Raw genomic sequence first — 26,692 nt, 5'->3', positions numbered from 1 at the left:
TATTTCTTATTTAAGTGTCAGCAATTTTGCTTCCTCTAAAGTTAATTGTATACAGTAAGAACAAAAGCTGAATGCCTATGTATCATATAAAAGAAAACTCCCACACCTCTTCCATTTGTTCTAATCTAGCTTCCTGCAACAGTACTCCATAGGGACTGTTCTTGCCAAAATTATCAATCACCATAATGAGGATCACCTTTATGTTCTCATTCTCTAGATCTCTGAGCAGTTTCTAATTCAGGTGATTCTCTCATTCTCTCTCTCTCTCTCTCTCTCTCTCTCTCTCTCTCTCTCTCTCTCCCTCCCTCCCTCCCTCCCTCCCTCCACCCTTCCCTCTCTCACCAGCATCACTACTAGCAGATTCTTTCATGTCTCTTTGGCCAACCCATCCTCCTCTGCTCAACTTCTAAGTGTTGTAACCCAAACCAGTACCATGGGTTTATGTCTTTATCTATGCATTCTTCATAGGTAGTCTCATCAACATCATAGTTTGGAGGAGTGGCTCAAGTGGTAATAGTGCCTGCCTAGCAAGTGTGAGGCCCTGAGTTCAAACCACAGAACCATAAAAAAAACATTGGGCACCATCAATATGCAAAAATATTATCTACCTCATCTCACAGTTAGAAACTTTCCAACACTTTTCCAACACACAATTCAATCCAATTTCCTCACCATGGCTTACAGAGAAGAGATCTGCCACTTCACTCACTCATGGCCCACATTTCGTATCATTTTTGCCTTACCCATTAAAATCCAGCTACACTGGCTTCATTCTGTTCCTACCAGAAAACTCATTCCTACCTTATTGCTTTGTACTTCTTATACCCTCTGTCTGAAATGTTTCTCCCCTTTCACATTATTCACTACTTCTTGTCATTCAGATCTCATAAAACCTTCCTCATTCCAGGAAACCGTCCTCATTTCAATTCCAGTAGCTACCCAGTCATTCATATGACCCTGTATTAATTTTCTGATTAGCCCACTTATTACTAGCTAAGATTTTTGTTTGTTTGGTGATTTAGTGTTTTCACTCCCCACCAAATTGTAAGCTCCAAGAGAGCATTGTTCACTGCCTCTTCCCTAGTATTAAACAACTCAGTATGTAGAAGACATGCAAAAGGAATTTGTTGGAAGAATGAAGACTCAACAATGTTTGCTATATTGAGACAGAATGTAGCCAAAAACTTAAAAACCATTTGCCCAATCCATCTTGGTGTTCTTATAGGATTTGCACCAATCTGGCCACACATGGCAGTATGGATGGGGGTGGAGGAGAAGAACAAAGGGATTTGAAGAAAAAGAAAACTGAGGTGCATGCCCACATCATAAGCTTCAAAAATTATGAATATGTTGCATAACATGGAAAGGGGGAATTAAGTTTACAAATGGAATTGAGAGGTAATCAGCTGACATAGAAATAGGAAGATAACCTTGTATTATTCCTGTTGACCCAATGTATCACCAGGGTCTTTGTAAGCAAAATCGAGAGAATCAGAGTCAGGGTGGTACAATGTGGAAGAACTGAGCTGCCATTGTTGTCTTTGAAGATGGAAGAGACCATAAGCCAAAGAGTACAGACTGCCTTTAGAAACCAGAAATGGCTAGGACACCAGTTCTTCCACACAGTCTCCAGAAGGAAGAGACTCTAGCCTAGTGAGATCCATTTTGGAATTCTGACCTCCAGACCTATAGTATATTTGTGTTGATTTAAGTTACCAATTTGTTAACAGCAGCCATAGGAAACGCATACAACACATCTCTAAAACTGTGGTCCAAATAGTTTCAAGGCAACAACCACCACAGATCTCCTTTCTGATTAGAACACATATCTGCTGGGCAAAGGCAGAAAGCTCAGACATCTTTTACTCTTTCTGCTAAAAAGAAAGTGATCAGAAAACTCTCATTTGAGCCCTCCGCCTTTTGTTTTCCTTCTTATATTTACTTTTCTTTCTCCCTCCCATACAAGGTGCACACAACCACTACCTCCCCCACATACATCTGCCAGAAGAAAAGTTATTAGATATTTTAAGTCTTCCCCCGCCCTAAAACCTTTGCAACAAAAGCCATTGCTAACGAACTAAAGAGCAAGGATAAATTTGATGCACAATACTGCTCTCATTCAATTACTAGAGAAGGATCAAATTCAATGCTTGGATGCACACTACACCCAAATTCAGCTCTAATCTTTTTTCTTTGAATCATGAATAGACATTTCAGTGTATATTACACAGTAAAGCAATAACAAACACTCCAGTAAAAATGAAAATGCTCCTCAATTATTTTTCACTTATCCCTTATGAATTTCATTGCCTAAAAAAATGAAAGCAGAGCTGCTGAGGAAGGGAAGTCATATCATCACTGTGTTGTTCATATTAAATATGAATCTGTTTCCCTGATGAAATATGAACAAATGTTGATGATTTTTAGCTTTTCTGCAACTATAACAGCTAAAATGAAAGCATTTCCTGGTTTCAAAGCCTCAGTATCTCAGTTTAACATCATAGTTCTGTAATGTCCTCAAATAAGAAAGGTTATCAAATTATCATTAAGTGACATATTCAGTAGCTGACAATAACTAGTCTTTCAGACTAACAATATTGCCTTTTCACTAGACTTATGAAAAATTATTCTTCAATAGTGCTACATACCATATTTTAATACATTTATCATTTAAATGTATCCTGATTGAAACTTATCAGTATAAATAAGAAAACAACTACATCCTGATCACCAGTCCTAAATAGTTTATGAAAATCTTTAAATATCTATTAACTGGAAATTCTATATGCAAGCAGTAAAGTTTAATGTGACTACAAAAATTTTTCTCTGATGTGCTATTCAGACAGCCTAATAAAAACATTACATCAAATTTAAAACAAAATGTTGTTTTAAAATCGGTGCATTAAACCCAATAGATGACTAGAGAAAAAGTGGAGGGAAAGGAGTTTGTGGATTTGAATACATGAAATAATATTCTAAGAAGAAAAGAAAACTTAGATCTATTTACCAGCAAATACTCTTCATGTGTCACATCAGTCACTAGAGGTAGAAATAAAGTTAAAATTTGTAAAAACATGATAAAAATAATTTTTATTAGCTCAATGTTAATGTAAATGGTATGCGTATGTGAAATATATTAAATTCCTATATTACTCTTCATAGATAGAGATGCATTGTAATCACAACACGACATGAAAAAACATAACTGAAAATTAATGCACATCCAGAAAAATGGACCAGAAGAAAGCAGTCTTTATGACATTTAGCAAACACTAATGTAGAAAGGATAAGAAGGCTCACATTAATAATGCTTGCTTTTTCAGCCTTCCTGTATCCTTCTTACAACTTAGACAATATCCCTCCTCACACCACTCCTCTAAATTAAAGTTAATCATCACAAGGAAGACTGAAAACTAATCAATGACAGATAATGTTCTGAGTACATCTGATTTGGTTCAGTGATATAATCCAAATGTTTTTTAATCACTAGTCTTCTCCATATGTTTCATTATGTTCCATAAGCTTAATTAGAAACTTTTTATAGAGACAAGAATATCACAAGACATATTTTTCTTTAGCAATTTATGCTACATGAAATAACTTTATCCATACACTTACACAGGTTGAGTTTCCATAACTGCAAGATTGAAATACCTATTCACTATTCTGTTCTCTGACTCCCACTCCAGGGTATTAAATATCATCTGTTATAGAAGTGATGTATAAATTTGACTATTAAATATTTGCATAGAATTGACTTTAAGCACATGTATTTTATGCTAACTTTAAATGGACGTAACAAAATACCCTAAGTGTAGTTGGAAAGAAAAGTAGGATTATTATCCTTGATTTCTGGAATATGGGCAATTTTGTTCTTATCTCTACATTTGTATTTTATTCTTTTAGATTTTGATGTTTTAGATTTTCATCAAAATTAGAAATACTCAGAGTATAAAGATAAAAGCATATGTTTATAATATATATAATTCATGAGTATAAACTATGTAAATTTTGATATTATTTCTAAGGCCTATACCAGATATGTGGGACTAAGAATAAACTTTGAATAGGTTTACCAAAACCAATAAATATGTACAGCTTTACTTTTTCATTTCTTCCTTGTAGCCTTATAAAAATTATATGAAAATTAGTTTTAATTCAGCAGAATAATTCATTTGCTCTTCTTTCCACCATAGTGACTTTACCTAATAAGTGCCCTAAAATTCATGATTACTGCTCTTAACTCTGGTTTGTCCAACTGCCTCCATATTGCATATTCCAGTCCATAAAAGAGTCATACTTAAACCATTTCTGTACTCTAGAAAATTTGTCATGGTAACAATGAGAGTACTTGTATATAGCAGAAATGCATAGTAGTCTTTCACATTTTTGTTCATTCATGCATTTATCTTACAAACGTGCTGAGTCTTATGTGTGGGTTCATGCTGAACAACCCCCATAGACAGATGAACAAGGCACTGGCCTCAAAATGCTTATTATTTTCTGGGGAGTTACACAGAAAAATCCATAGCACAGAATGGTAAGAGTAGCAAATGCTACACAGGCTTTTAGTAGGAAAGGTTAATGGAAAATAGGGAGAATAGTCAAAGAAGGCTTGTAAGAGACAGAAGCTGCAAATCCAAAGGCAAGCAGAATTAGCCACCAAAGAGCAAAGGAAGGTACTCTGCACAGAATGATCAGTATATACAAAGGCTTGGAGGCACTGTTCCAGGAACTGGAACATGCAGGTCACATGACTGCAGAAAGGTTGCAGGGCTGGGGAGTAGCAGCATATAAGGCTGACAAATTGTAAGAGTAAAGATTCAGAAAAATATGTTTGATATGACCATGGATTTCAACTTGACCTCTAAGATGATGAAGCGCAACTGAAGGACTTTATGCACAGGACTTGGGGAATATACTGGAAATAGGATTTTCCTGGACAGTCAGTCATGACAAAGTGTGTGTCAAAGGCAAGATATGGAAGGTAGTACTTATGGCTACCTAGGATGATAGTGCTGAGTGGGAGACTTCAAGTCAGAGTAAGAAGACTAGAAAAAAAGCCTGGAATGTGGGATCCACAAAAGCCATACAAGGCAGGATGAAAATGGGAGGACAGGAAGTCTGGTAACCAAGAAAGTTCGAATATATTAAAAAAGGAGATAAAGCATGCCAGGGTGGGCTCTGGTGTTGTAGGACCACAGCCCTGCACTGAATACTGCATGTCCTAAAAGAAGGCAACAGCTATAAGATTGACAGCAGCAACAAGAGACACTGACAGGTTTTATTGGCCTAACTCCCTGACTGCCTGGATGTGGGAGATGAGGGGAGACAGGAATTGAAGGAGGACTCTGAGATTTATGGCTTGGGTGTCTATATGTCTGTCCAAGTCTGAACAGTCAAGGGAAAGAAGAGAATAGGGGTATGTAGAAGGGAGATGATAATGCTCCTTCATTTATGATGGGGTAATGTCCAAATAAACTTATCATAAGTTGAATATATTATAAGTCAAAAGTGTATTTTATACACCTAACCTGTCAAACACCATAGATTAGCTACAGTCCCCTGTGAGGTGTCTGTTGTTCGCCCTTGTGAATTTGGGGTTGACTGGGAGCTAGGGATGGGAGCCACTGCCCAACACTGCAAGGGATGATTGCATACATATTGCCCAGAAGATCAAAATTCAAAATGTGAGATATGATTTCTACTGAATACATTATACTTTTATAGGACTGTCATATCAAAAAATTGTACGTCAAACCATTGTGAGCATAGCAGAGTGTATATTAGTTTGAGTCCCCTATTAAGGATCACGACAGTAATGTCCAGTAAATGGTGGGAAATATAAGTCTGTTCAATAGGATAAAGTTCTAAGATAAGGATATAGAGTTGGGAGCAGTTACAATACAGTTAGTTGATAAAATCAAGTGTCTGGGAAAGAAATTGGGATGTGAATTTAAGATGGTTGGGGATCAAATTCTAGAATATAACATTTAAGCAAAAGAAAAATTACAAAAATTGAAAAAAATAGCAAAAACTAAGACAGTGAGCTGTTATGAGAGCTGTGGAAGAAATGAAAAAAAATCAGTAACAAAGGGGTAATCAGTATTAAAACATACTCCAGCTTTGACACCCCGATGAATTGGTCACTGAGGAGGGAATAATTTCAGTACAGAGTGAAAGTCAGATCATATTGGGATTTTGGTATTTTTTTTTTTATTATTCGTTTATTCACATGTGCATACATTGTTTGGGTCATTTTTTCCCCTGCCCCCCTCCCTCACCCTTGAGGAAGTCAAGGCAGGCAGTGTAGACCACTCTTTCAATTGATTGGCTGTGAAGTAAAGAGAGACCTGCAAAAGTCACGCAGAGGCCTGAGGCCAGGGAGTTAGGAAGGGATGAAGAGGGTGAAATCTCATCTCTTCTGACTCCTGCCCTTCAGTGAATTCATCACAGATGTCAGTACTATAATGCAGTTGCTAAACCTGTGTCCCTAATGCATAAGCATGTTTCATGAAATCCAAACATTCTTGCAGACAATCCCCATTCACTTGTGGCCACATTAAACCAAGAGTCCATCTTGAAAATATAAATGTAATTAGAACTGCATTTCATTCTTTTTACACAGATATATTTAGTGGAGTTTAAACCTGAGCTAAAATACTTCAATGAATTGTAACAGAGTAATGCACTGCAGGGGGCAGAGGGCTGGTGGGGGAGGTACAACAAGGAGAGAAATCTACACAGCAGCACCCACCCAGGCCACAAGGCACTTTCCACCAGTCACCTGAAATCTTACAAAAAAAAAAAAAGGAGAAACTAGGATCGTGAATTATTGAAATCTGTCTGCAGTTGACAAACTTAACTAGTTTCTCTCTCTCTCTCTCTCTCTCTCTCTCTCTCTCTTACTGTCTCTCTTTTTCTCTCTCTCAGTGGTACTGGAGTTGGAACTCAGCGCTTTGCACTTGCTAGGCAGGCACTCTACCACTCGAACTATACCTTCATTCCTTTGTAGTTGTTCTCTAAAAACATACAATTTTAGGAGAAGCTTATAGTAATAGCCAAATTATATACATGGCATATACTTAAATGATTAAATACACACCTCAATTATAAAAATTAAAATGGAATAGATGTGTATTTTCAAAAGTTAATTATTAATCTTAATTAACACTGAATGACAAATTTAGTAAGCTTATGCTCCACTTTCAACTCTAGCAACAGTGTTTTAAAATAATGAGCTTAATGCCAATACTATTGTAAGTATAAAGCAAATAGTGACCACTTTCAAAGTTTATCTACTTTTGAGACAGGTGCTAAGCGTGAACGGGGTCCTCACTCAAGTAGCATACAGTGGAAATGAGCCAATCAGTTGTCCTGAATAAAGAGATTATTTTTCATCTAGCCTAACTGACACAGGTCATATGCCTGAATTGCTCAATAAATCAGAGTGAGGGTATCTTTAACTTAACTGCTTCAACATTTTACAGCTTAGTAATGCTTCTAACTTGCTTTAGACAATCAAAGTAATATCTCTTAAACCTCAGCATTTCAGGTGTTTATGAAGCAGCCAAGGTAATTTATTAAGAGAATGATAAAATTTTATCAGAATCAATGCCTTGCTAAAGATAGCATTTAGCTTTGATTGGTACTTAATCTTCCATCTTAACATAAAATGGAAGTTACAATCTTTCATTGTAAGTTACCCAGCTTAGACGATCTTCTTTGAGTCTGCAATTCAAGGAACTGTTGTCAATAAACAGCAGATTAAAACAATTTTTCCATGATATTTTTCCCTGCAATATCATGACCCATGTTCCAAAGTTTATTTAAAATAGCTTGAGCCAAGTTCATTTAAACAAATCTACTGAACTCCATTTTAAGATGGCTAGTTAACAAAAAATAAGCACATATGTGAGCAATTAATATAAACATTCACACAAAATGCCAAACCACAAATGGAGGAGGTCACCATGACCTCAACTAACAACAGGAAATATACAAGTGAGCCATAAAATGGTACAATTATTATTATGAAATTACCAAGGAAGACAGTTCAAGCCAGACAAGAACAAATCAGTCAACCTTTTCTCACTTTGATTTAATGTTGCTCCAACCACAGGTATTCATTGAGCATCTACCAGTTCAGTATTGTTCAGTATTGTGACTTATGGTCTGTATCTATAACAAAAAAGTATGAATGCTGTAGTTTAGAAAAAACATAAAACGTGCTTCCTTAGCATTTTAACCCATGATTGGAGCTCATCTTGAAATAATTTCATTATAAAAGGAGCAATCAGGCTTCTTAAAAGTTCAGGAATGGTATCTTTCAGATATTCATGCTTCTTTCTTAACTGATAATTGAAAAATATTGCTCCACTTCTCTTCATCATGGGAAAAGAAACAACAATCTTTCACTGGATTTTGCAGTACTGGGGTTTGAACTCAGGGACCTGTGCTTGCTAGGCAAGGCCCTATCACTTGAGCCACATGTCAAGCCCTGAAACTCTGTATTTTTAAACATTTCCATTTAATTAAGTATAACCAATTTTGATTTGGTTATTATATTTCATATTCTTCCATACACAATAAAACACAAATATTGGCAAACCTAAGAAGGTATCTACTTTTAGGATAAGTGACAATGATGATAGAGTCAAGAGACATTTTGTCTTCAGCACTTATCTAAAGCAACATGTAAATTAATAATAACATATTAACAATGATTAACAAATACTTATTGAATGCTAATTGTAGGATAAACGTCATCCTAATCATGTTAATGTAACTGAGTCATGTAATACTCATAAAAACTTCATGAAATTATCATTATTGTTATTGTTACCTGCACGTTACGTATGAGAAGTGATACTCAAGTCCATAGACAGAAAGTAGTGGAAGACGATTGAGACATAACAATCTGAGACAGGAATCGACACTTTTAACAACTTTACCATTGTTTTCCAGTCTGCCATTCTTGACCCATTTATGGACGGTGGCATCAATTTTATGGGTTACAAATGGTGGGATTTTTTTTTCCAGACTGGTTCCTAAGTTATAGATGAGAAGAAGCAAATTCAAAATCTAACATGGAACTAGCAAGACTGGATACGAGGAGGGGTCTATGGAGGCAATAGAGTGAGTAGTTCTGAGCTCATGTAGGGAAAACAAATGAGAAAAAGTGAGAAAGAATGTTCTTTAAAATAAATCAAAAGTATAAGGCTATGTAAGAAATTAAACACTGGGGAAAAAGGAAAGAACAGAAGGATATCAATTAAAAATTTTTAACTCAGGCATAAAGCCTAAGCAGGAGTCTGGTGTATGCCTTGGAGAGTTGGAGAAAGAAAGTTTCATCTGGTTTTTTGCTTAATGGATAGAAAGTCAAGAACTTTACCTATAAGCTTTTCTTTAATATTTTTTTACCTATTATTGAATCTTCTGACCATCTTTTAGGATAATTTTCCTTCCAGATGAAGTAAAACTGTATTTTTTCCTAACTTAGGGTTTAGCTGTTGGAATTCTTCCATAAAAGGCATAATTGCCAAAAATAACCACAGGTTTAATACCTGATTATATCAGAAATCCCAGTGGAAATAAAAACGTTAGTGTGGGATATGAGTGTGACATGCAGTAATACGCAGTATGAGAACATCCATAATTTTATTCTTAGCTCAAAAGTGAAAAGCAAGAGGTTTAATTTCAGGGTAAAGAATTTTGAAAAACCATCTGTTTTCTGTAGATGTTCCTAAGCTTATGTACATTTTTACATAGAGAAAAAGAGTTAAAAATAAGTAGAAAATAACAAGTTGAGCTATGGATATAATAATAGTATATCCATGATGCAGTAGAATAAACTAGAATACAAAACAAAAACAATCAAATAATTGAATAACTGCTTTAATCAGCAAAGTCACAAAGTTCTACCATAATCATTTTATGATTATGATTATGATAAAAGCCATTTTATTTTTGATCATTATAAGAATGTATTTCCCTTTTTTGAGCAAAAGCTGAACTTTTATGAAAAAAGTCTGATTAAACTGTATTTTTCATATGGCTATGTGTGTGTAAAAAGATGATTTTCTCCTTTTTGAAAGTGAATGGTCAAATGAATTTAGCACACATTAATGCATTCCACAGCTGGGTTTAAATGGAATCTGGCAAATCTCTATCAGAAAACTTTTGGAAAAAGCTTTTAAGAGGGAGCTCACAATATCACTGAAACCGTGTCTAACTGAATTGACTTCATTATGGATACAATTCTAAGAATATTCACACAGTCCAATTTGGTATTTTAATGTACCACGCATTGTTCTTGAATACGTTTTAAGCTGCACATTTCAAAACTAGATGATGAAACCACATGTAATGGTCTCACAGGGTCACAGAGGAAGCACAGGAAGGATTGGCATTCCTGCCCACGTGTGAGCAGGGCTAACTGCTCAAACACAAAGAGCACTTCATGGCTCCTGCCTGAAACGTCATCCAAACACCTTTATTTTGTGCATCAAGCATCCTCTCTCACTTTCCCCATTTGTCTACTTTATGAGACTCATGCAGGTTTCATCAATTTTACCTTAACTTTGGAAAGACCTTTGAATTGTCAGAGATGATACGTGCTGGTGAATGAATTGCTAACTGAATACATATAAATGACAAACAATCCTCAAACAAATTTCTATGTTAAATAAACAATCCATGTAAATGTACTGCACATCTGACTTACATCCCTGAATTTATTAGCTTGTAAAAAGTAAACCATAAATTGCATTGCATAGGGATCAGGTCAAACAGGCTCTCTAGAAATTATTGCAAGTCTGAAAGTTTGCTGGTTGCCATACTTGTCTGTGTAATCACAAAAATGGTCCTTATAAAAAAAAGCAAAATTGTCACAGGGAGAAAATGATTGTAAATACTGTTCACTTGAAAGGGTTTAAAAGTAAAACTTGCTCTTAAAACTTCACTGCACTGGATTTTCCCACCATGGGAAATGAAGATGAGAAGATCTTTTTCTAATGCATTAGTTGATTGATGTCATCCTTTACCTTTCTCTTAACACAGAGAGGGCTGAGACATTGTGTTTCATTGCAGATGGCCACCAAATATGCAAATTCCCATCAACACTCTCAGTAAATAAATTTTTTTGAACAAAACAAAAATGAGTTCAGAAAAGTTCCTCACTGACATTCAGAGGCAGTATCAGTAGGAATGGGCTCTTTACCCACCTTCTCCATTTAAAATCACTTTTGTTGTTCACTTTTGTTGGTTCATTCATTCATTTTACACCCATTCATTCTCTAAGTGCTAACTGGTCTGAGCACTGCAAATGCTCTTAAGTGCTTAGGAGGATTAAAGAGTCCTTGCTCTTTAGAGAAATGACTATGTATGCAAATCAATCAGTACACAAAGCTTTCTAGTAGTCTTCTCCAGAGAAGAGAGACACTGAGTACCCAAGCATAAGGGCACCAGAGGAGATGCATAACTAAGCTGGTATGAAAGAAAAAGCAGCCTAAGCAAGGTCACATGGGTTATAAAGTCCACTTGGTGAGGCATTTTGGAACTACAAAAAGTCCTTTACATATGAACCATTGAAGCAAGTATTCTTTTATAACAGGCAATGAAATTTGAGTCTTTATTAATATGATCTATTCAGTTCTCTTTAGCTGAAGTATTTGGTATGTGTGTGAGTGTGCATAGCACATGTCCATGCATGTACACACACATATGATATGTGTTGGTGCTCAAATCTGAGTGCCAGAGACCAGGAAGTAAAGAGTCTCTTAAACCCCTCTCCAGAGTGTTGTCCCAGAATGATAGGAACTGAGGCTAAAGAAAAGTTCACAATGGCCCTCCGGCATTCACTCCTATGGAAGAGCAACTGGGCCTCGGCGCTTTTTCAGCTATCCCTCCACTGTGATCCCACTGCACCCTGGATCTGCCTCTATCTAGGTAGTCGTTACCATGAGGAATATAAAGATGAATAAAGTCATTTGACTGCATGCTTTGAGGGAAGGGACACCATCTTACTCATCTTTGTATTCTTGGCACTTAACAAGAAATCAAAATAACATGAATTTTGAGTGAGAGTTTCTACCAGAAGTGTACTTTAGAAATTGTTCTCTTGGAGCCAAGCAGCAGAAGATGGCACAGACATCAGTGAGAAAGAAGACATCTCCCTTAAGTCATAAACAGCTTTTCTGTTCTCAGGTCACCTTCTGCAATTTGGAGGTCCTTCCCACACCCAGATTGTTCTAAGTGGCTGTAGAGTCAGTGTCCCAGCAAAACTTTGGAAATTCACAGTTGCTGTGGGACTCTGGGTCCTTTTTTTTAATTTTGAAAATGGAGCTAAGTGTACCATTTCAGTTTGATATACAAAGTTACTCAGTGAGTAACTCCTGAGCATCTACAACATGTTGAACAGCTTATTAGATGTGAATGATCCAGAATAGGAATAGACAGAAATAAATAGTTTATCCCCAACCAGAAAAATATGCAGTCTAACTGAATAAGCACACACACTCAAATGTGTGAATATCCATGTCTATGTAGACATATAAATATGTATGAAGATGGATAGAAAGTTCACAAAGGACCCCTAAAAACTAAATGTTAATATGAGACTACTCAGTCCACCACACTGAATGTACTAACAATCCCAACATCAGTCAGGCAGATCTTTTGACTCTTCACTACAGAGATATGAAATTTCTAATGTCGGCAAGCCCAAGATTTACTTATATTCTCTACAATACATAAAGAGAGCCTTAGATAGGCAGTTTTGCCTATATGATCACACACACATACACACAAACACACATATACACATACAGTTTTCTTTGGTAGGTCTGAAACTAATTTGTTTTTTAATCTGACTACCTAATTCAAACTAGGGGCATATTCCCCCCAAAATTCTGGTAACTTATTTCTTGATTTAAGAGCATGCATCCTCATTAATTCTGAAAAATAAGTATATTGCACCAAATCATAACACAGCAAGTATATGCTACCACGCACAGTTGCTATACACTTACATCCAATATTTTAGCCCACACACCTGTCATTATACTTTCTCTTGCTTACATCCTGAACTAGTCAATAATTATTTATTCTTTGTCACATGTGTGCTGAGCATTGTATAAAGAATTAAACATCTTAAAACATAACACTTGCCCATGGTAGATTTATTTTCTTATTGGGTATAAAAGTCAGCTGATTCACAAACTTTCATTAATAACTGCTCCCTTTCCCTCATGATCCAAGTATTATGATAACATTCAGAAAACAAAGATAAACAAAAGACAGTCTCTGGTCTCAAACAGATCACATTCACAATCCATAACATATCATGTAATAGACACCACAATGAAGTATATAACAAAGGACTAAAGGTACTCTAAGAAAAAAGCTACCCTTTCCAACTCAGGACCCAATAAAGATGTCACAGAGAAACAGAAAGCAAAGACTCTTGTGAGATATACACAAATTTAATGGCTGGACATCCCCTACATGAATGTGAGCCATGAAAACTAAAGCAGGTATACATGACATGCAAATGAGACAAGGGGTCAGGATCATATTTGTGTGTCAGAATAGCCATCTGTGATAATGTCAAAACCAGATGAAAAAGGAACAAAGCCAGAGGCCAAGAACACCCCCTTAGAAGGACTTCTCATGAGGGAAGAGCACATGACCTAGGCAATGGCAGTGGAGTCAAGAAGAGGAAACTGATTCCAGAGATAGGTCAGAAATAGAGCAAATGGTATACTGTAAGTTGTAACAAGGAAGAAACTGAAAGATGAAAGATGACTTAGGTTTCTTGCTTAGGCATCTATGTAGAATATCCAAGGAAAACATCATTGGAAAGGATCTACAGAGAATGAGTTTGATGTAGAATCCCTTAAGTCTGAAAATCCTATTACATCAGGACACACATGCAAGAGGCAACTGTCTGTCAGACTGGTGCTCCAGGGAGATAGCAAGATAAGAGACACAGAGAGAGGGGGCCTATGACATAACTCTAAGGAACACCTCACTTAAAGATAGAGGAGGGAGCTGGTCCTTCCTCTCAAACTGAGCAGGGACAGAAGACAGCAGAAGGAAAAGCAGCAGACGGGACTATCAGAAAACCCAAGGGAAGAGCTTTTGAAAAGATGGCAGGGTACCCAGGAGAGATCAGTAAAATTCACTAATTTAATTAGGCACTAAATAACGTGGTTACCTTTCTGAAAACGAACATCTATACTACATGGACATTCCATAATTAAATGTGAAAAGCTGAGATTCATGAGGGTAAAGGTGATAAAGTCTTCCTGGGGAAGTTAGCCTTATCTGGGCTTTTCTATATAGACCACAGAAAAGAGAAATGGGGGAGCAGGATACTCCAGGAAGGAGCACAAAGCATTGGAGAAATAGTCATCATCAAGGGATCTAACTAAACAGACCGATCTTCTAGGACAAATGCTGGGAGCAGGGGGAAATGAAAGGGAACACATTACGGGAACCCTTCAGAGTTGGACAGAGGCTGAGGGACCCAGTGCTATGCCCCAGGTTCTATCTGCTAGGAGTTCCCTACTCCCTACAAAGAGCAAACACAGCCCCCACATGCTATTCTTGGTAGCGTTTTCTATACTAGCTCCTGACCTGACAACAGGTTGGGCAGAATGATGGAATGACAGAATGAACCTGCTGGGTTTGTTATCAGTACATGTCGTAAATCACACCTGCCTGCCTGTTTCTCAGCTGACCTGGCCTGCCCAGTGTTCACAGCTAACCATGCCCTGAATAATTTGGTGAACAAACAGGGACATGTCAAAGATTTGTGGGGGTTTACCTCTCAAAAATTCTGACAAACCTGGCTACTGGAGGAGGTGAAACTCCTGGGCTCACCCACTGCTTTAAAATTGCTTGGAGGCAGCCATTCTCATACCTGCTGATTCCACCTTAAAAGAGCCTGCCACTCCCTTCCTTCTCTTCTGTGATTCTTGCAAAAAAAAAATCCTGGTTTCATTCATAGGTGAATGTTGGCAACCATTGATAATCTTCTCTCACAATTTCTACTGAACACATATGCCAGCTCTCAGTATTTTGAATAACTGAATCTAATGAATGGAAAGGGATTTAGTGATTCAATAATTACGTGAAAATCAGTTCTGGCTCCTTTTTGGAATCTGGAAGGCTCTTTCTACTGCAGACAGGAGCAAGAGGTTACAGTAAATTTGAAGAAATGTCTGCACCCAACTTGGAGAAATTTACACATTGGCTTTTTAAATGAAGGCACGTTTTATAGTATTAATTGGAGATTTTAAGCAGCAGGTGGTGGGATTTCATTTTATTTTGTAAGAAAGAGTCTAACAGTTGTCAAATGGCCTGGGTAGAAGTGAATTATTTTGAGTTTTTTCTCAAGCTCTCTGAAATGAAGCTTTTACTGCCTGCCGCGTAATAGCCTTCTTTTGCCATGTAAATGTAGGATCAATCTAGTTTTAAACAGAAAGATTTTTCTAATGTGTTTTTGGTATTTTTCAAGCTGTGATACAGCTGATGGGAGTTCTTATAAAATGTGAATTACAGGAAATTCATATTTATAAGCTTCTACAAGTAATTTTAGAGTGCTGACTTTTAAACATCTGCTAATGAAGAATTCCAAGAGCAGCATTGCACACTAACTTTTACTATCCACACCTTTCCCAACCCCAGGCTCTGGGGGAGAAGGCATCTTGAGGTCTCCCTGCACGGTCCCGTACAGGTCTGTGATCACTGTCTGGAAGACCACATTATGGCACTGCAGAAGGAGTGAGGAGCCGCAAAGAAGTCTCTTGAAGGAAGTCTGACTCTCTAAGAGTTTTGCTGTGGCCACTGCCAAGTTCAACAATCACAGGTTTCTGCAGTGCTTTGTGGTTCTGTTTCTGGCTTTTAATTATCTCTCAAAGAATACTGGAAACCGTAGCATTGCAAAGTAAATATGCGGCTAGACAGGTTTTCCTTTGCTTTTTCAGTATTAGTTAGCTTCCTATGGCCTCTGTCACATTACCACTAATTCGGTGGCTTCAAACAACACAAATTTATTATCTCCCAGTTTTAGAGGCCAGAGACTGAAACACATCTCACCGGGTTAAAATTGAAGTGTTGGCAGGGCTAGGCTCCTTTCCAGAGGCTCTTGAGGAGGATCCATCTTCTTGTCTTTCCCAGTTTTTAAAGACCATCTACATTTCTTGACTCATGGTCCCTTCCATTCTTAAGGTCAGTGATGTCCCACTGTGGGGTCATTTTCATAATGCCATTTCTCAGTTCTGACTCCTCTGTCTCCCTTTCTTATACATAAAGGACTCTGTGATCACACTAACGTAATTCCAAGTCACCTACTATTTCAAAGATGGGCAATTAGCAATTTTAGCCCCCTCTTGCCACGTAACATCCACATGCAGGTGCTAGGTTGGATGTAGATCTTTGGAGGCAATTATTGTGTTTATCAACTTCCCATTGAATCTTTCAGGGGGAAAAGTGCAAATGCTTTTCATAGTACAGTCCCCTCTTATTCTTGGGGATATGTTCTAAGACTCCCAGTGGATGTCTGGAACTGCAGATGGCACCATAATGTACAAAAACTGTGTGAATACACTGGACCAGAGACGATTCATTGGTCCCAGACAGGACAGAGAAAGATGGAAAGAATTCATCACACCACCCAGAATGGCCTACAGTTTAAAACTACAAATTGTTCTTTCTGGAATTTCTTTCATTTAATATTTTCAAACTGCGGTCTATCATGGAAAACTAAAGCTTCAGAAAGCCAGACTGTGGACAAGGAGGGACAACTCTATACATGGTAAAGCAAATCAAGTCATCAAGTAGAAAAGCTGCTTAGTCTGGGAATTGTCCCTTCAGAACTTCCACATTCTAATTTGATTTGTTTAATTCCAGCCACTTATAACCGTGTCTTCGTATAACCTGAAGGTAAATTTTAGATGTTTCACATGGCTAGGTGCAGTGGCATGCACCTATAGTGCCAGCTATTCAGAGGTTGAGGGGAAGATTACTTGAGCTCAGAAGTTCAACACCAGCCTGGAGAACATAGGGAGACCCCATCTCAAAAACATTTAGTCAGGTGCTGTTGCAGGCCTGCAATCCCAGCACTTGAGAGGCAGAGGCAAGGAGATCATGAGTTCAGGACCAGCCTTGACTACATAGTGAGACCCTCTCTCAAAAAAGACAAAAAATGAAAAAAAGTAAAAATAAATAAAAGTTGTATGCTTATACTATTTACTAGTCAAGTCCTTCAGAACCAAACAACCAGAAGGGTTGTAGGACTAATCTCAAGACTGTAGAATAAGTGCCAGAGGGCACTCATCCCAAACTCCCACTGACCCCCCACCCCCCTGCCAGTACACCATTTTCTTTCTGAGAGGCCCATGTTTTGGCCACTAGCCTATCTCTCTACAAACCCTGCCTAATGCTTGGACCATATTCCTCTCCTGTGCCCTTTCCAGAACCAGAACAGGCTTTGCATTTCTCTCCCAACCACTAAATCCTAAAAGCAAACAACCCTGAGGAGTTTTTTTTTTTTAAATCTTTCATTAGTTCAACAACCTGTATTGAGCACCCACGTGTGTCAGGCACTGTGCTAAGACCAGGGATGCAGAATTGAGCATAAGCAAAACTGGCTGGCTTCTCAGAGCTTTCATTTGTGGAGAAGGCGGGACAATGGAGACAGATAAACAAGAATATTACATCATAAAAGTGCCATGAGGTGCTTGAAAAAGGGTGTGGTTTCAAATAGGGTAGTAAGGATAAGGCTCACTAAAATAAATAAAGAAATAAGTAGAAGACTTTTTAAATAAAGACATGAAAAGGATGAGAAATGAATATCTGAGTGGAGATTGTTCCAGGCAGAGGAAATGACCAGTGAAAAGGCCCCAAGGTGGGAACTAACTTCCTAGTATTTAGTAACTAGGAAGTTACCGATTTTTCACCACAAAAAGTATACATAAAATTCACTTGACAGACTCAGAACTAGATTCCAATCTTTTTAATAAGTCTGCTCTACCACCCCTACCACATTTCTCTTTAAGGCTCTGTCTAGTCCATTTGTAAATTACCAAGCAGACTGTGTAAGTCTTGTTCTGTTCAATCATCTATGCCATTCAATAATGGTATCAGGCTATAACCAGAGAAACTAGAAGTCATTACTGACGGGCAAACCTGCACAGGAAAAACTGCACAAGAAATGGGGACTTAGGAAAAACACACTTTCCCTGGTCCATGAATTTTCCTTCTTTCAGGCAGAATTCCAGACACAGAAACGGGAGCAATGGCAAAGGTTGCTCAGAAAACATTCTTCCTCCTTCCTCAATTCCTTCCCAGGGCCACTGCTGTCTGATCTTGCCCTGTTTCTTATCTGTTTCCTTGCTTGTTTTCTGCCTCCATTATGAGAAGGTTCATTCCCTGAGACCCTGGTTCAGCAAGGCCCCGGGTACCATTGTATGTGGACATTCCTGCTGAGACCCAGACCAGGAGCTCTGCTTCCATAAAGCAGACCCATGAGGAAGGAAAAGATTATCAGGCCAGAAGTTGACACTTTCTCTGGAAAAACAATACTGCCATTTCTACATGTGAGACGTTTACTTTTAAAAGAACCCATGCATGTTTCCTGACACAGTCCTTTCCAGCCAGCTCAGACCTGGGTCTTGCTGAGACAAAGACACACTCCTACCTCCCCTCCTTCATTCTCACCAAATGCCTGCCTCTTGTCAACACCTGGGAATCCTTCATCTAAGTGTGGTGCTGTCCTCACTCAAATGGAAAGTGGTGAGGGGGGAGGGACGTAATGGCAGGAGGCATTAAAAACATGAAACTATAATTATTTATACGAGGAAAAGGTTTTCCTCAGGGTGCTGTGCAGACACAATGTGATGGAATTATTCCCACCACATTAATAATAATAACAAAAAGGCCTTCACCTCCCACGACAAGAAGCTGCAAATCTAAATAATTTTATCTTCTCCTCTGAATATTTCCCAGGATACAACAGTAGCTCTCAGGCAGAGAGAAATTATTCACTGAGCACATTAAAATACTCCCTTTCGAAAATGACTTCAAGATAATATTTGTTGCACGCCTTTGGTAATTTCACATATATATACATATATATAACTAAAATGCTCAATTTTGTTGATGGAGCAGTTTAAACTTTACACAGCAATTTAATCCACTGTAACAGATATAAAAAGATATATAGTTATGCCATGTCTGAAACATCAGTAATATCCATGCACTCAAGCAATGGTGTTAAAAGATTTATTCTTATATAAAATGCCATAAAATCAAAGCACCACATCTCAATTAACTAGGCACAGAAATGTTTAAACTTTGCTCCTGCTGAATAATAAATATTAGTTCACTAAGTTTTCAAACACATAAGGAATGAAAGTTTGGACATCCCCTATAAGCAGAAGGATGTTTTCTTGTGGAAATGAGCCTGCTCTTGCCATTGTTTCAGAACTTTGTCTTGTGCACAAGTTCCAAAAGTCAACTCAATCAGCATGTTCAGGTACTAAACAAACTCACGAATACTAAAGTGTAAGCCACAAGGCTATCAAAATTAATTAGATCATTATATTTTACAGCCTCAAAGGACTAGAAAAAGCAAATGAGTCAACCCTTTCATTTTACAATTGGGAAAAGAATTATTGAATAATTTGCCCAAGGCATGACTAGACCCGTATTTCTCACTGATACAGGCAATACCTTTTAATTTACAATTTACAATAGACTATATCTGGTTGACAGGCAAAACATTATTTAGGGATGGGGTTGAATGAGGAAAATCAAATTTATAATGTTGCTTTATTGACTATGGAGGTGCACTTGTAGTGGTATCTTTCAGAAAGTCTGGTTTTAATAAATAATTGGTAAATGTGAATGAGTGGATGAAGGAATGAAGTTCTTGGAGAAAAACTACTTTAAATTGTAATTCATTTTTGTCATGGGAAAGCCTAGCCAACTTTCCTTTTTGTATCAGTCTAAGAGTAACCTGGAACAAAAAACAACTTTCCCAAGTCTGCAGCATAGTAAAGAATGACGATCCAGGGCAAAATTCCATGGTGGTTTCCCTGTTGATTTCTTTGTTTTTTATGTTCAACTTGTATTGAAGGGGACACAGACTCTGTAGATGAGGTGTTCTGAACACAATATCTGTCAGACTTCATCAGAAAATTCTAATAAGACAGACACTCTGTCCAAATGTTAGTAATTTTAAAATTTAGGTGTACTATTGTGTTCATTTCTAGAATAACCCTATTGGGCTTCACAAATAGCTTAACAAAAAATGAAGAGAAGTCCTATTTCTTGGCCTTTTGCCTTCTATGGCCAAGGGCTGTGGGAGACAGATAATACATAATTTATACATTTTACCTGTAGCTTCTGCCCACTCATTATGTGGTTTGCTTGTTTGTTTAAATCATAAGTATTTCATAAAAATGCTGAGCACGTATAATCTCTACTATTGTTTGATACTTCACCCCTTCCTGCATTTTACTGCTTCCTGTGTTAAATGTTCATCTTCATTTCCAATGATGTTATAAACTGCTTAGTGTCAGGAGCCACATCTTAAACTTCACAGTGAATAGTCAATAAATCCATGTTATTTTACCTCAGGTTTGTGTTGGAAGCTATTGGAAAGAAAGCCATGTTTAAAAAAACTGTTCTCAAGTTAGGCAGTTTAATTAGAAACCTACTCCTGTCAGAATTATTTGTGTATATTAGGAAAGGATACAGGAATGGAAAGGAACCCAAAAGATGTTCCCTCAGGATGTCCTAATGAGGAATTTCCTTTCTTTCTTTTTGTAAAGGGTTACTAGTTTGATTAATGAGGAAAACATCAACCATACAAAATATCTGTATTTCAACTTTTTGGCTGGTAGACTTATGAGTTCACATATCTTTGTGCATAAGACAGTGAAATTTAAGATGACAAATAAAATGATTCTTTGTATTTAAGTAGATTCACTGGGTCATTTGTATGCTGAACAAGCATTTGCTGAGTAGCTGTTAAATTCCAGGCTGAATTCAAATCACACCAAAATGAGCACAACCTCTACCTGCCTCTAAGTAACTCCCCATTCAGTGAGGGATATGCATAAGATGTTTACAAAGTTATCCACAGAAGTACGTAGGTACAGACTAAATCAGAATTGCATTGGGGCTGAAAGGCCACAGAAAAAAGAAATATCCTAGGGAAGAGTCACACCTAAGGTGAGGCTTAAAAAGAAGTTTTGACAAAAAGAAGTTGGGGTGCCAGTATGAATGGGGAGAGTTTCAAAGGAGACAAGAGAAAACAAGAAATTGCATAGAAGACTTTACAAGACATTTGGCATTGTGGGAGCATCAAACCCAGTGTAAGAAATGCTGGAAGATAACATAAAGGGTCAGATCATGAACTTGAATGCTAGGTTAAGGACCTTGGGCTTTGTTCACAGGTGTTATGGAGCCACTGGTGTGGTATGGAGCATGTGAAACACACAGTCAAATTTTGTTACAGACAAATGACAGTGGAAATGAGTGTGGAACAGAACTTAGGTGGGAAAGACCTGTTAGAAGGCCACCACCTGAACAAGGGAGAGATGACAATCAGAGAACTTTCTTAAAATGCGGTAAGCAAAATCAGCAGGACTTGGTGAACAATTGGGAATACACAGTAAGGGGAAAGAAGAAGCCAAAACTATGCCTCAAGTCCAGATATAGGTGGACAGTGATGATATCAATCAAGATAGAAAGTTGTAGGGTGGAAGATGGTTTGTCTACTTTTAGGAATGTTGGATACAGGCCTTTAAACCCTGAAACATGTGCATCAGTACCCAGATGTCAACTGAAGAAAGGCCTCTCTCGTCAACCCCAACTTGTTCCAATAAACTTACTGACAGCGCACTTGCCCAACATACAGATTATGGTAGATGGAAAAGGCAGCAATTGAATAAGTAACAAAATCAAGACCCAAAATGATCATGACAAGCTGCAAGATGGATTGACAAAATCACATTTAATAGGAAAACATGAAAAAAATCTTCATTATGGGCTGGAAAAATGTGAACTGACACTTATTCACATGGAAATAAATGTGAATTTTAGTAGCACCTCAACTTAATATAACCTATCATAAGTCTGAAAACTTGGTCTTCATTCACAAAAATATATAATATGGCTTTTAACAACACATATTTTCAGATTGAGATGGGCTAGAATACTCAAGAGTTTCATCAAAATGTTTCAGCAGCCACCACAGTGGATGGGTACATAAAATATGGGTGGATAGGCTTTTTTCCACCTGTCCAGCAAACTGCCTTCAACTGATAAAGGTCCTCTTTTATTTATTAGGTCAAAGTGCATTTTGCATAAAAAGCTTTCTTTAAGAAAATAGTTCTACTTCTACAACCCCTGATTCAGATCCTGGGATATAATCATCCCAAGGTAAGTCCTGTACAAGTTAAACCATGTCTTGAATGTTCATGTTTGATTCCAGATATCTCAGATTAAGGCACACCCAAAAGTTTACACATAAAACTGTACCCAGGAATGGAGAGTGCAGAAACCTCACTGGGGAAAGATGTGGGCAGGAGAATGTTTTCCCTGGAGAAATACTGAGATGAGTATCAATACCTGTCTCCAGGACTATCAAATGGGAGAGATGTCTCCTCTACACAGTTTTGCTGATGGTTCAACAGGAAGCAAAGGATGAAAGGTTAAGGAAGTAGGTTAGGTGCCAAGATAGGAGGAGGAAACTGATCACTATAAAGCAATAGAAATGACTGCCCTGTGAGGACATGAGCTCACTGAAGGTCTGCAGGTGAATCTATCTGCTATAAAAAAGTTGAACCACTTTAAAGACTGTATTTTTTTCTATTGTAGAGTAAAAGATATGCATAATCCAACTTCACTATCATTTAGTGCCTTAACCTTGTGGTAGGCTGCTATACTTCACAAAATTTATTCACTCATGAGTGATGAGCATTCATTTTACAACATGAATAGTTTCATACAAAAATAAGACATGGCCTCTATCCTCAAGTAGCTCTGTGGGGGAGGCAGAACAGTGGGGGAGACCGATTTATAAACAAATTATAGTACAGTGGATGTGATAAGTATAGTTGAGGAGAGAAAAAGGTTACTGTCAATCTGGATTAGGAATTACAGGAATGGAATTCCTTCTTTTATCCTCGCTCTCTCATATGTGACCTCCCCTTAGCATAACCTGTTTTTCAGAATATTGCTTGTATTTGTATTGGGTTTATAGTCCACATATGAATCTTTAACCCTGTTGAAATCACCATAAGAATGATACTAAAGTAGAAAGGAGAAAAACAGAGGGGATGAACTAATTTGGGTAATAATACACATATACACAGAAATGAACACCCTGTATAGCTATCTTAAACAAATGAAAATGCCATTTTTTACAAAAATACCATTGTTTTTACAAAAATGGAGAGCAGGAAGGTAAAACAGATCCTGTCTGAGGGGTTGGTACCAGTGGGGGGGATGTAAGGAAAGAGTGTAGAAGGGTGAATATAGTGGAAATACTATGTACACATGTATGTAAATGGAAAAATGAAACCTGTTGAAACTATCTTAGGAATGAAGGGAAAGGGGGATAAAGGAGAATGATGGAGGGGGTTAACTTAACTATGATATATTGCAAGAACTTCTGTAAATGTCAGAATGTACCCCAGTACAATAATAATAATAATAATAACTCATTTGAAAACCTTAAAAAAAAAAAAAAAGCAATGGCATTCCCTTTGGACCAAAAGGAAGAATAAGAGGATACTATCCTTTTCCTGTAAGACCTAAGGTCCTGATGGAAACACACACTTCTCCCCAGCACTGTTACCTTGATTTCAGTCAGAGGTGGATCATCTAAGGGCTGGGGCTATGGCTCAAGTGGCAGAGCACCTGCCTAGCAAGCATAAGGCCTGAGTTCAAACTCCAATACCACTGAGAGAGAGAGAGAGAGAGAGAGAGAGAGAGAGAAAGACATAATCAGGGAGACAGACAGAAAGATAGACACAGAGAGAGATTCTTTGACAAAGTGACTCAAACCTTCATGAATTATATAGTACTTCTACCATGCTCCAAAGGTGGATCACCTACAGCAGAATTTTCTCATCTTAATTTGCAAGTCTGACTCTGTTATATCATGACGTAGGATGACCTCCTGGCTCACAGACAATCCTCTTTCTTCTGATAACAAACATTACCCCTTTGAATCACTGAAGTGGATATGCAATCCTGCTATCTCATGACTATGATAGGTCCAGGGGGTGGTCACATGATATTAAGTTGAGTCACCTAGATTCCCTCCTTGTGGTATTTTTTCCATCCTTAAGTTAAAAGAGAAAAGTCCTCTTTCCGCTTATGTTACTATGCTAAATGTTGCCTATAATTTTGTCCCCTTCATATGAAAAGATTGTATACAATAGGAGAGAATGAAACCAAGAGGGCAGAAGAACTGGAGCTGAGAGATGCAAAGGGTGTTTGTGTCCCTTGTTCTAGTTTCTCAGGTCTCTGCCTTTGTCCTTGTCTTTTTTTTTTTTTTTTTTTTTTTGGTGGTACTGGGGTTTGAACTCAGGGCCTCACATTTGCTAGGCTGGAGCTCTACCACTTGAGCCATTCCACCAGCCCCTGCCCTTGCCTTGTCTTTAACTTTTTTGTTTTGATTTTTCACCTGTTTCAATTTTTGAAGTCACTCTGAACAAAAATAAACACATAATAAAATCATTCAATAAAACAACACTTAAGCTGCGTGATGGTGGCTCACACCCGTGATTTTAGCAACTCCATGAGGCCAAGATCAGGAGGATCATGGTTCCAGCACAGCCAAGACAAAAAGTTTGCAAAACCCCATCTCAACATAAAAGACTGGCACAAGCCTATCATCCCAACTACTGCAGGAAACATAAACAGGAGGATAGCAGTCCAGTCCAGGCTGGGCAAAAAGCAAGACCCTATCTCAAAGGGTTGGAGGCATGGCTCAAGTGATAGAATGCCTGCCCAGCAAGCACAAAGCCCTGAGTTCAAACTCCCTGGCACCACCAAACAAACAAACAAACAAAAAATAACCAACCAAACAAAAAACCCTAGAAAATATATAATACACCATCCAGGCCGGTGTGAGATGTATTAAAAAAATAGGGGAAAAAGATGTTATGTTTTCAAGTGTTTGACTAAGAGGAATTCTGAGAACCAACAATGTGGCAGGCAATGCGATAAAGCTGAAATATGCATAAAATCATATGTAGTTATTTTCTGGGTAAAAAGAATATTTTAGAATCAATGAACCCTAGGAACTGGCCAGTTAGAAAGTCATAAACATCCAGGGTGGCTATTGGCCACACTGATGAGTGCCAGTTGAAAACCAGCCCTGATTATATGTGAGATTACTTATTTTAATTCACTTGAAAAATTAATTATCATCCTTGAATCCTCAACGGCTTTAAAGAGATACATCAGGAAGTAGAAAGAGGTTAGAGGTAGTAATTGAACATTGAGTTTATGCCAGTTTTTCTGATTACACACATCATGTAATTTATCTCCTCCTAATTGAACTGTAGAGCTTTTTCCATCAGGGTTTTGGGCTAAATTTAAAATTAGTGGACTTTTACAAAATTATTTGGTCAACAAGATACAAATTGTCCTGTTTGGCCATATTGCTTTTCAAAGCTCTTGCCACCAGTTAATTTACACTGTGGGTCTAGAAAGTAGAAATCATTAATGTTATTATTTTGGTTACCAGGCTTTTGAAATAAATGACTTACAGACTGGGGGAATGGTCAATTTCAAAATCGAAGTAATCCAAAAAGGGTAATCAAGGCTCTGTCATCACAGGCTGGATTGATGGGACATGGTTAATAGCATCATGCTGTGGGCAGAAACGAGAGGTGGCTCACAAAAAAGGAACAGATAAAGCCGGGAAAGACAAAGAATCAATGCCCTCAGCAACCAAGAGTTTAGGATATTCATAGAACTTCCATTACCCAAAAGTAGTGGGGGCAACTTCATTTCCATTAAGAAATGCAGGTATTATAACAAAATAATAGGCTTATGCACAACTATCTGTGTAAAGTCAGAATGTCTGTCCACAAAGTGTTTGATATTGGTATCAAGATAACTGAGAACACTGAAGATTATTGACACACAAGACCTTAGGCATAATCATTTTTTTGTTAATGGCATGATTCAAGAACTTTTCACTTCTTGCAACAATATACAGGCTGAAGTGTTCCCAATGGCCTAAAAAAAACCTGTGACCATCAGCTGGCTGGAATTGGAAATGGAGCCATCTCACAATTCATTATAGCTACGTGCGATGTACTATTAGCCAAGATAAACTTCAAAGGGAGGAAATGGCCCTTGTATTTTACACTGTATCTATGGACATTTCCAAGACTATAACTAAAAAGAATAGAAAGAATTGAGATTTTGTTTGGTTGTTTTCTTAAAGATTATTTTAATTGTTCAAATGTATGAGGTATAGTATGATAATTTTTTATATGTAGAGTGTGATGACCAAAGCAGATCAAGGAAGTTAATGTTTCCATCTCCTTAAACATCTTTTCAAATTTTTGATCAATGCATAATAAATCATGTTAAACCTTTACAGTCAAGCATTTTCTACATGGAGCCTTGAGGCGCACAGGACATTTCA

The 26,692-nt window shown here is 37.6% G+C and overlaps 1 protein-coding gene across 4 annotated transcripts in view; it reads right to left on the bottom strand.

Moving 5' to 3' along the window:
* Dcdc2 (doublecortin domain containing 2) overlaps positions 1 to 26,692 on the bottom strand; it is a 167,005-nt gene that overhangs the window by 50,080 nt on the left and 90,233 nt on the right. The window lies entirely within an intron of this gene.

Source organism: Castor canadensis, chromosome 8, assembly GCF_047511655.1.
Source record: "Castor canadensis chromosome 8, mCasCan1.hap1v2, whole genome shotgun sequence".
NCBI classification, from domain to species: Eukaryota; Metazoa; Chordata; class Mammalia; order Rodentia; family Castoridae; genus Castor; species Castor canadensis.
This window is presented reverse-complemented; position numbering and strand designations above follow the sequence as displayed.